Below are 12,269 nucleotides of genomic sequence, written 5' to 3' on the forward strand. Positions count from 1 at the left end.
GCAGTGTCCGGTTTCTTCGGTACATTCGAAAAATCTATTCGGAAAGTGTTTCCCCGTCTTCCCATTACGAAGCCGTTTCATGCACATCGACATGAAGACGAAAAAATAACACCGATAAATTAGCTTATATTCGACTTTCTCGGAACGTTTGCAATACGCGTCTGTTCAGCTCGAAAGTTGAGCGCTCACTGTATTAGCAAAACATCCCGAAGAGATGGAAGCCAGTACTACAACCAAGGTCCACGTTGTATTCAATGCTTCGAGTAAAACGTCTATAAGGGTGACGTTGAATGATGCGCTAATGGTGGGACCAATCATTAAAGATGATCTGCGATAAATCATCATGACGAAACAAGTGATGCTCGTCGCGGACGTTGAGTGAATGCTCCGCCTACTTCTGGTTCGTGAAGAAGATAGACCGCTGCAACCCATTCTGTGGAGGTCATCACCGGAGGTGGAAATCACCACGTATGAGCTGAACACCATCACCTACGGGACTAAACCGGTACCCTTTTTGATGACTAGGGTATTGAAGCAGCTCTCGGATGATGAGGAAAGAAGATTTCTGCTGGCGGCTAAGACAGTTCGGGAAGATACATACATAGACGTGGATGGAGCTGTGTAGTTGAGAGTACAGCTGCAGGAAATTATGAACGCCGGATGATTCAAGCTTCGTAAATGGGCTTCCAATTATCCAGAGCTTATTGTCCGCTGCTGGAGCCTAGGTGAGATTGTAAACAGTGTTGTGAAAAACTCAATTTCTCACAACTCACGCTTGAGATTTTTATGCGTGAGTTGTCAATCACGCAACTCAGTAGTCAAAAAATCATTGATGAGTTAGCTCACCTTTTTGACTCATTGTCTCGTATTTCCACAGTTTACTCACACACGGCAACAATTTCTTGTTAGTCTGGTAAAATTATAGTAATCCTTTCCAACGTAAACAACAACTTTCGGGTTTCACGAGTTTTTGGGGGGTTTTGCGACTGAATCATTTTTTACGGCTTGAGTTGATTAAGTTGATTTTGCATCAAAATCTCAAGCGTGTGATTTGCGAAGCAGATCTCTAATGAGTTTGCTCTCACGGGAGAGCGTATTGATTGAGATTTGAGTTTGAGTCTACCAACACTGATTGTAAACCCTTTTACCGATAACCGAAGCTTAATTCTGGACCCGACGCCATCTGTTCATCGATTTAAAAGCGACATACGACAGCATTGACCGTGTAGAGCAAGAACAGCTTTCCCGGGAAGCTTCCAAGATTGATTGAAGTAACGATGAACGGTTTGCAAAACAATGTAAGTATCTCGGGCCAATACTCCTGTTCGTTCGAATCCCGCCAGGGACTACGACAAAGTGATGGACTTTCAAAATTGCGCTTGAAGGTGTCATCATGCGGAGAGCCGGACTTAACAGTAGAGGCACAATTTTTACGAGATCCGGACAATTTGTCTGCTTCGCGGATGACATGAATATTATTGCAAGAAAATTTGAAACGGTGGCAGATTTTTACACTCGCGAGAATAAATTCAAAGAAAGCAAATTCTTTGTTATTCCAAATGCTTGGAGTAGCGGACTTTGGGGCAAGTGTGCCATAGGGGCAAGTGTGCCACCCCTGAATTTTATAAAAACTATAATATATATTTTCTCTTTGAGCTTATCAATATGTTCCCTTATAGTTCACAATTCAATGATCAAAATATGATGAAAATTGCTCTATTTTTTACGTATCTACATAGACTTGTGCAAAGACAACCATATTTGAGTGAATTTTTATAAGATTTTATTGTTTCTAAATAGCATGGTAAAAGGTAAATAATTATCAGATTTTTCTAACGTACTGTCCATCGTGAAACTATTCAAATGTGTAAGTTATTGGGGCATTTGAACGAAAAAAGTATTTAGTTTTACATAAAAAATCCAGTTTGGTTGAAATGTATACTTATTGGGGCAAGTGTGCCACCTATTTGGCAAACAAAAATTGTTGGAGTGGAATTTATAAAAATGTCAACATCAGCAACAAAATCATAATAATAAACCGAAATGAGACACCAGTAGTAGTTTCTATAATATAGTAGGGGAATAACTGACATTTTTGCCCCAAAGTGTTTTTTTCTTAAAATATTCAATAATAACATGTTTTTTGGCTTATTAAGTACCGTTTTACATATCTACACCAATATTTTACCGTTATTTAGCGCTGATCTAGTTTAATATTATACATATTCGCCGTAATATAAGGGTAATACATAAATTGTATTGAATGGATACAAAAAAAAAGCATTTTAGATATTCGAATTGCGTAAAAGAGAGTTACGCATGTTTTGAACCTTGTTATAAAGCATCCCCTTATTACGGTAAACTTAAAATTATTTTTTAAACTATCGATTAGCGTCTGCTTTGTAAGTAATATTAATAGATAATAAAGAAAATTTCATTACAAGTAGAATTATATGCGATGTTCATTCGGTGGCCGTCTTGCCCCATATGGGTGGCACACTTTCCCCATAGGGTCGAAAAATAGCTTATTTTGGATGATATTTGAGAAGCTCCAAAACTAATACTTTTTGAAATAATTTTCTTTTTGAATGGCACAGTGGTTATGGAAAGATGTCAAACTAACATCATGAGGCTAAATTAATGAATTTTATAGCCTTTAGGCAAAGTTAGAGAACAATTTGCTTAAGGTGGCACACTTGCCCCAAATACCGCTACGTTTCCTTAAAACCAATAAAAAGTATGTGGTCTGGTCTGATCATAATATTATGTGAAAAAACAAATCCCCAAATATATATTTTCTGAACTGATAGGGTGCCGGTACCAATGGTTGTAATGTACCAGTAGATTGGTCTATTGAACAAAACGTACATTTTTCGATAAAATCGACATGTTCTATTTTTCGTGGATAGAACACCTCTAGTTTAGCCGATTTGCCAAATTTTAGCTTTTTATTTTATCAAAAAAGTCATATAAATAATTAAGTTTACGCAAAAAATTTACTCCCTTGCACCAATAGTTGCCGTCGTGTTCCAGTAGTGGATCAACGGATGGAAGCAGTTTTTAAAATGGATGTATAAAAATGAAGAAAAGTGCCAGAGATGATCTTTATGCTTCATTCGGAAGATATTAGTTGCTGTTCCGAGGGAAAAATGTTAAACCTAAGTAAAAATTTACCATTTTGTTTAAAATTCCTTGTATCATTCCCGAACGTCTACTACTGGAGCACTAGCGCAACTACAGGAACACGTGTACCAATAGTGGCTCAAGCGATTTTATGTTAAACAATTAGTTTTGTCACTCTTTTTTCATATAATAGAGGTTGAAATCTTTCTGTTGACGCCAAAAGATCTCTGTTAAGGCTTTTCCTTATTTTGTTATAATTTTTATAGCTTAGATAGTCCACTAATGGCACCGGTACCCTATCAACGACAACTATTTCGAGAACGTTTTCGATTGTCAAAATAAATTCATTTGAAAATTTGTTTTGATATTTTCCTTCTAATATTACATAGAACAACTTTTGACCGTTTCGTAGAACAAATGGACCCACTGTGCAATGTTCAAACTCTTTAGTTGCTGGCTGCTGTTGTTAACCGGACGGAGAGCTAAGTTTGTTGGTTTCACGGGGTGACCCTCTTGTGCTAATCATCGCGTCCGACAGCAAGTCTCTTGTCATATTGCGGGTGTGACGAATGACGACGAGATGTCTTTTGGTGGAACGTGTCCTCAATGCACGGAATGATGACGATGGGAGGCAAATATTTTTGAGCATGTCGCTCAACAATGGGTACCACTGCCGTCAAGTGGGTCGAACGATATTTGATGGACGCTTTGAAGTGTCAGAATATTCCTGAAACAACGCCGAACTGTTTGCATCGGGGGAGCAATGACCGTTTCGTTGTTCTTCTTCCTTCTGGTGTTACGTCCCTAAAACAGTGACTGCTTCTCAGCTTAGTGCTGTTATGAGCAATTGCACGTTAATAAGTGAAAGCTTTCTATGCCAATTGATCATTTTTGCATATATGTATATCGTGTGACAAGTACAAAGATGCCCAGGAAAGCCGAGAAAAGATTTTCGACCGGTGAGATTCGAACCCAGGAGCCTTGCTGAGTACCTGCGCGTTTACCTCTGCGGCTATCTGGGACCCAGGCCCGTTGTTCTCTCGGATGCAATTAATGGTCGGTGATTTGTTTCACGCGTTTGTATTTATATAAATTATACCAGCCGATGAATGATGAACATGTGCTTCTGGGGCAGTAAAATTGCGCATAACAGCTCGGTCAGACTTCCATGCAGAACCGCGTTCAAAATGATGATCTAATATTGTTTGTCGGTTGGATACAACAGCTCAGGTTGTTGGGTTCCCGTGAGAGTGATTATAATTTGTACGGTTTGTGTGATTGGACAGCAATTTTCCATTTGGATTGGGCTACGCTGATTCACTCTGTCTGTTTGTTATTATTTAGGACCGCATCGGATTTTAGATTTTTTCTTGATATAATACGTTGCTAAAACTTTCCGTTTTGATGTTTGTCCTGCATCTCCATTTAATCAACGCACTGTGTTTCGTTCAGAAGGGTCATCATTTGATGATGCAAGGAACTAACGATTGATGCATTATTCTGTTGCAAACATTTCATGATAATATAACGTTCTTCGAACTCATCAACACCCAAACACAAGGTGATCCAGAAGTTAACGTTTACTCGGACTTTTTAAGCGTACGTGATGCTAGTCGCGTGCTTTGCTGATAAAGTTGATTCAGAAACGATGTTTACCAAATATATCAGCACCAGCTGAGAGGGTGAAGTGAGCCAGTGGCAAATTATGCGTACGTGAGGATTCGTTCATTTATTAAAATGATGAAATACTAACACGAATGTGACAATAGTGGAATCATATGTTAGTTGGAAAAAATGTGCTTTATAGTTGAGGTGTTGATCGTAAATCACGAATACTTTTGATGGAGAGGGCGGTGCGGGGGTTAGAGACGGTTTTGTCCAAAAGGAGTGATTTGTACAAATTTTGAAACTTTGTTTTGATTCAACAGAACTTAATGTTTAAAAAACATCACACTTTTTGACTAAATTGCACTCTTTTCTGACATGTCGTGCTGACAATAAAATAAAAAAAAAACATAACTTCTTGCATCTGTTAACGTTCTCAAAGCAATATCAAAAGCTTTGCTAAAATTCAATGACAATACGTTTTCCGAGACAACAACAATAATGCACAAACCATTGTCATGTATTTCCTGTATGACACATATCATGGCTCAGTAATTAATCAAATCCTTCTGTTGTCAAACAACCCATATTTATGACAGCCAATTTACCTCGAACGGTTCAAAAGTCGGAATCATTCTGCACGGTAAATCGCACATATTCGATACACAGATCTCTGGGTCTCAACGGAGCTCTCCTATCCATATGTTTCCTTTCTTTTGGGCACGATTTTTTCCATTCTGCTAGTTTTGACAATGATGACTTTTGAAAACTACCCTTTCACATTCAACGAAACCACGAACCGACAGAGTGAAAGCAAAAGGTAGTTATCCGTTGTCGGGTCTCATTTATAACGTGTGGGCCGCTTGGTTGGAATCCTTGCACGACCAACCGACAGGGAACAGGAATTTTTCATGCCAAACATAAATTCAACTCTTTCACATCATTTATTCGATTTTGTTAAGCCAGAATGAAATATGAAAAGTTTTACCTCGTCCCTTATCCGACATTCGCCTGTCAGAACTTCGGTGGTGCAGGATGCGAGACCCAAGCTGCTGCTGCTGCTGCTTTGCATCCTTTTTTCGTTCCAATTTTCTTCTCCGTCCTTGGCTTCGGGTAGTCATAATCATGAATTTTAATCTTTTAAACTTCCACCCACACATGCGTTGCACGTACTGCCATATTTTCGATGAAAACGTGGCACCGGGAAAAGATTCATCACACCTCTGCTCGTCATCAGAGGTGTAGTCAGGGCATTCGCAAATGGGAGTGCTATAGCAATAGATGCCCACTAGGGTGTCCCAAAAAAAACTAATGTTCTAAAGCCATGGTGCTCAACCCTGAAACGAATGAAAGATGTGCTTATCTTAAGCATTTTTGTGGAATAGAGCAACTTAGTGGTTTCGCCAGATGTATTTATGAAAAAGTGTTACTTCTGATGCAAATTGTCATAATTTTGTGCAGATTTTTTGAAAGCCCAATATGTATTTTTGTTATACATATTTTCTTATTTTTATATATTTTGCTAAAGTTGTCTAGACTTTTTTTAACCTGCGAAAAACGATTTGAAGGGTTTTTAAAATGTATGAAAACTGTTACTTGAATCCATCTCATACATAAAATATCCTATTCTCACGCAAAAAAAAAGAACATGAATCACATATCTCAGAAGAGCAATCATTTTTGCATTGAACTTTTCTATGATTCGTCGGGGATGAAAAAAAATTCTATGATTTTCTTTGGTATATTATTCAGAATTCACGATTATTTTGTTCATATACGGATATTATTAAAAAAAGACCCTGGCGGAACCTTTGCCCGGTGCTCTGGAGTGGCAACATCAGTTGGCCGAGTTTATTCTTCATTTGCTGACATGTTCTTTCGAATTCACTAAGGTTGAGACGTTGCATAAGGCATAAAACGGAAATGTCCCCAAAAAAGCCTTCGTGGAACCTTGGTCAGGTTTTCTGAAGTATCCATCTCAGTTGGTACCGAGTTTGCTCCTCGTAAATAACCATCAGACTTGAGGAGACCCATCTCATTAAGGGTAGAAGTCATATAGGTGTTCACAAAACTTCAGATGTAGAAAAAAACATTGAAATTTTCGTCATATGTGCCCGACATATCAAAGCCAGTAAAAATGACATAAATATAAGTTACATATGACATACTTTTCCATCACATTAAACTAAATATTAAATTCAAAAAAAATCAGTCACATTGGACGTGATTTCACAAGAATAACGTATTTTTAGATTGAACTACCATCAAATGTACGTCATTTGATGGCTATCTGGACACGTCAGGAGTTAATCATCAATGTTAACTTCCTTTTCCCGATCGGCCTAGATAGCCGCGTAGTATCGGTAGCGGTTGTGTCAACTGGCTAAAAATTAACACTGCGGACTGCCTGTTTCGGTGATAAAAGTCCAACTCACAGGTGACCCCTACAGAAGAAGTGTTAGTCATAATGCTCTTCTCGAACAGAATCAGTCACGAGTTTATGAATTGGCATGTATCAGATGATGAATCATTATCTGATCATCGCTACATCTCTATGAATTTGTTGTGACCAAATTCCATGGATTCTCTCCGTCCATTATAAATCCTAGTGATTTGGATGTTTCCACTTCCGATGAATTGAGAGAGAGCTGTTAAATATCATGAATTTCACGTGACTTTGACATTTGAATATTGCTAAAAAAAAATATTGCTCCTAGTGGATAAAGTCATCGGAAATTTTTTTTCCTGGTGACTTTTTCCGAATTACTATCGGTTGCTAATATTTGCTGATGCGATATATCGCATGCAAGTGATCTATAAGCATTTAAATTTTTCCAAAATTTTGACATTTAACAGCACACCAATTTGGGACACAATTGTCCTTGTTTCAAGTGATCTCACAATTGCTTGTAACTTTGCCTATAAGAAATGTTCCTCATAACTTTGCGGGATGAGTCGATGTCTGACTATTTGTAAAGGAATATGTCAGATAGTCAGACTGCTTATAAAGCTCTTGCTTCGGCCAACTTGGGGTCTAAGCTTGTTACCGCACGTCGAACTCAATTTGAGGAGCTGGATTCAGTGAACTGTGTAAACCTTGTATGGGTCCTGGCTATTCTTCCATTGCTGGGAATGGATTGGCTAATGAATTAGCTCGCAACGCAGCATCGCATGACTTCATTGGTCCTCAGACAGCTATTCCAATTTCGACGTGCTGGGTGAAGCTTCAGAAATTCTTGGGCGGCAACTCAGCACAAACAATATTTTGGAATAATTTTGAGTCATGTCGTCAAACAAAATTGTACAGTACTGAGCCATCCTCAAAGTTGGCTGAGTATTTAACAAATCTGACAAAGCAGTATTGCAGTCTCTTGGTTACAATCTTAACTGGCCACTGCCGACTCAACTAACACATGGCAAATATTCAGCGTGCTGATACATTTGTTTGTTTGATAGTTCTGATGCCGATTATGCAACTTCATATCACCTAATATGTAACTGTCAAGTTTTCGCGTACTTGTGATTCCAATTACTTGGTAAACATTTATTAAGTGAAACTGATTTCAGATACCTGAATTTTCAGGACATTCTGTTATTCTTAACCCGCTGTGGTAATAAGCTATAGGTTCTCTTTATGCTGATGCGTTTTGCAGTGCTCTTTTTAGAGTGGTATGGAGCTTCATGCTCTCATTTCGCTTATGCGATTTTCCATCTTCAAGGGATCCCACTCCTATTTCCTCCCATCGTTCCCTTCTTTTTCCTGTCCCATCGAGTAGATGATGAAATAGGCTCAAATATGGCGATGGCACAAATCTCCCAAATGGCGGGGAACATGCCTCTGGAGCCGGCCTTCTGATACCTGATACCATCAAATGTACGTCATTTCGTATTAAAAATAAAGTCAGCTGCTGACACGAAAAGCGCTGAAATTTTTTTTACAAAAGTATTTCTGACAGCTGGTAGCCAAGGAGCAAAATGTCACTTTTTCTTGTGGAATAGTTAAGCGGAACAATTTCCCGCACGGAAAAGTAACAGCTCCATATGATTTACACGGCAGGCGTTACCGACGATACAAAATTGGCTCTACTTATCAGCAGGGCTAGCATCAACTCGCATCTGATGCCATTTTGGAATCCAAGATGGCGATTTCTGATTTGTCAAAAACACTTCTTCGACCCATTCAAAAAATACCCATTGCACCACTATGGGAAAGGATTGAACATAATTAAAAAATAATTGCCGATATAACGTTTTTTACCCAAATAGATCTCGAATAAAACACAAGGATATAAAAGAAGTCTAAACAGGAAACAAGTTTGCCTTCTTTAGAGTTCTAGCAGAATTATAAAACAGTATGAAGTCTTAAATGTTGGATTGGATGAAGGTTGGTGCAAAATCAATGTGAAATTCTACTCAATACAATCAATACATCCTGAAAAATCCAGCCTCTTCAAATCATAAGCTATTGCACTTTTGAAAATAAGGATTATATTGCAGGAGCATACCCGTATATAGTGATAAATATCTACAAACTTCTAAAAAGGTAGCAAATGAGTACCAGTTATGGTCATAGTTGTTGCCTATTTCGCCATATGTGATTATTGGGAACTTTCATTTTGAACGTTTTAACAACAAGATTCATTTGAAATCTTACCACGCCAAAAAAAAAATAATCAAATAAGTAAGAATGGCGGAATGAGGAACTATTATGGTCATCACTGATATATCTGCCCTAACTAATAAAATTTTATAATTTCACGAAATTTTAACAATAGATTGAATAATACCTTTCTCGTTGTACGGTAATTTGTACGGTAACAGCTGTTCGAAGTAAGCAAGTTATACGGTAGGAACGACAAGCTTCCGGTTGTTTTATTGGGCTTCATAGTATATAGTATCTGAATCAAATGAAATATAAGAGTATTTTGTGATTACACTGCATCAATTTCTAATATTAGTGTGCTTGCAGAAACCCCTTTCAAGTGAGTATTTAAAAAATCAATTTGCAGCAAGTTTTATCTATTTCTCTTACAGGTGACGCCACTTCTTCTTATTACAGGCATTTTAAATAAATGTAAAACTATCTAAAACGCTAGGAACTTTTAGTTTGAAGTAAACAAATATTTTCCAGTACCAACAATTTTCACTTTTATTCAAAATAAATTATTCGAGCAAAAAATCTAGATGATTGCTTACAAAATATCGAAGCTTGTTTTGAAAACTGTAATCATACTTAATTTCTAAAGAGACTTCGATTGTTTAATTAACAATACGACTACCAAAGAATCAAACCGACTCTGTCAATTCCAAAACATGCTTCGGTGAATTTCAACATCTAGAATCTAGAGGACAAAATGGAGACAGTTTAGCAGAATGTGACGTTTTAAAACTACGTATTGCTATTGTTTGTTGAACAATGATCATCCGAAAATTTTTATTCAGCATCCATTGTCCATTCATGGCAAATAACTTGTACCTTTTTAAAGTACACAGAGGGTGGTTTCAAAATAATCGAATTAATATTGATGAAATGGCAGCTATTTGGCGGTCGGGACCGTAAAGGTTCAAAAAATATGTGTATGTTCATGCCTTCGTATGAATGATGGCTTCTCTAGTATTATATAAAAAGTGAAATTTTCAATAGTATAAAATGGTGGTATATCATTTGATACAACGTCAATTGGCATAGAGTCATTTGGCATAACTGTCGTTTGGCATAATGAGTCTAAATTCAAGAATTACTTAAGCTTTTGTATCCCACTCACGAAATCATGCTTATTTTGGAATTAATTGGTACAACACAAAATGATGTTTTTTCAACAATCCCATGCTTTTGAATAAACACGTTAAGGTGATTATGAAACGAAGCCAAACTTTGAATTTTCAAGTGCACAAGACGAGAGTTGCTTCCTTGCTGGTTGTGACGAATGGGATAGATTTTCAACGCGCAGCACTGTTTGGTTCTCAAGTCTTGTGCTCTTGAAAATTTGAGGTGTGGCTTCGTTCTATAATCACCTTAATTACCGAGAATCGAGCAAATATTGCGCAAGTCTTCATCAAATGTTATGTACTTTAAGCAAGTTGTGCTTTTTCATAATCACTGAAAACCTGTTCGTAAATATTTCAGTTCACGTGGATATGGAATTATTTCTAAACATAGTGTTTTCGATCAAAATGTTTTGCATGAAAATTTGTAGTTAAAATAATTCTTGACAACCACTGTTTATAAATTAATTGAAAACTGTACCCATGTTTTTTTAAATTGACTGTTTCTAAGACTTTTTTCCATTTGCTTACAAGGGAAGGTCACGATGGTGTTACACGGGGTTTTCAACCGGACTATTTTTGTTAGATATACATATCGAAATATGAAAAACCCCAAGCCTTCCGGGTCTCCAGGCAAGGAGGGTCTCTGAAAGGGTCGATTTTGTACGATTATATTCTATTATATTGATTCAATTGAAAATTTGTCAAAACAATTTTTTTCAGTATTTATTACGATAGTAATGAACTTAATTGACATTAATGTATGTTTATGCCATTGGCGTAACTTACATGAAATATGAACACCAAAACAAGTTTGGTTTTATTAGAATAATATACAAACGAGAAACCTATCCCGATTGCGCCTAGGGCATGGAAAAAATACATTTTAAACATACATTAATGTCAATTCTGTTCTCTACCATCGCAATAAATACTAAAAAATATTTCGAATTTCCAATTAGCTTTATAATATGATATACGTACAAAATGCCCCTCCTGGCTACACCACTGGTCCACCATCCGAAAAGCTTTGGGATTTTTCATATTTCGATACCGTTTTGTCTCAAATTCCGAACAGACTCATATTCCGAACACTCGGTTTTTGTATGGCGATTTGGTTGAAATGTTTCGCTGAAATATGTCACTAAATAACAAGGAAATGGCAATCAATTGCAATTCAATTTTAACGTCTCCAATATAATTTATACCGCAGAAGTAGTGATGATTCTCTAGTTTGAGACCAGTAGAACTAGCTCAGATTATTTTATTTGCCAAATTATTCATTTGAATACGATTTATTCATGCTGTTCGGAATTTGAATCAAGGTGTTCGGAATATGAGACAGACTGAACACAGTGTTCGGCATTTGAATCAAAGTGTTGTTCCATACTTTTAAGTAAAAACAATACTAAAACTATTAAAATCAACATTATTATTGGTACACCCAACAGCTAACAGTTAGACTTTGCGAAGAAATTAAAACTTACACAAATATCAGCTAATTTATGCCAATCAGATGCATTTGAAGTCCCTGTTTGCCTTAAGTGTTCGGAATATGAGTCAAAACGGTTTGTAGAATCTAACAAAAATAGTCCGGTTGAAACCCCCGTGTAACACCATCGTCCCAGTCAACATTTTGGTTGGTATAACTTTTGTTATACATCATTCCATATGGATCAATTCAATCGTATAAAATGCATGAAAAGCCTGTATAAGTGGAGGCTATATGCGTACTTGGCACGACTTTTTCAGACTTTCTGCAATCAGTAATACGA

This window comes from Aedes aegypti, chromosome 3 (genome assembly GCF_002204515.2).
Source record: "Aedes aegypti strain LVP_AGWG chromosome 3, AaegL5.0 Primary Assembly, whole genome shotgun sequence".
In the NCBI taxonomy this organism is placed as follows: domain Eukaryota; kingdom Metazoa; phylum Arthropoda; class Insecta; order Diptera; family Culicidae; genus Aedes; species Aedes aegypti.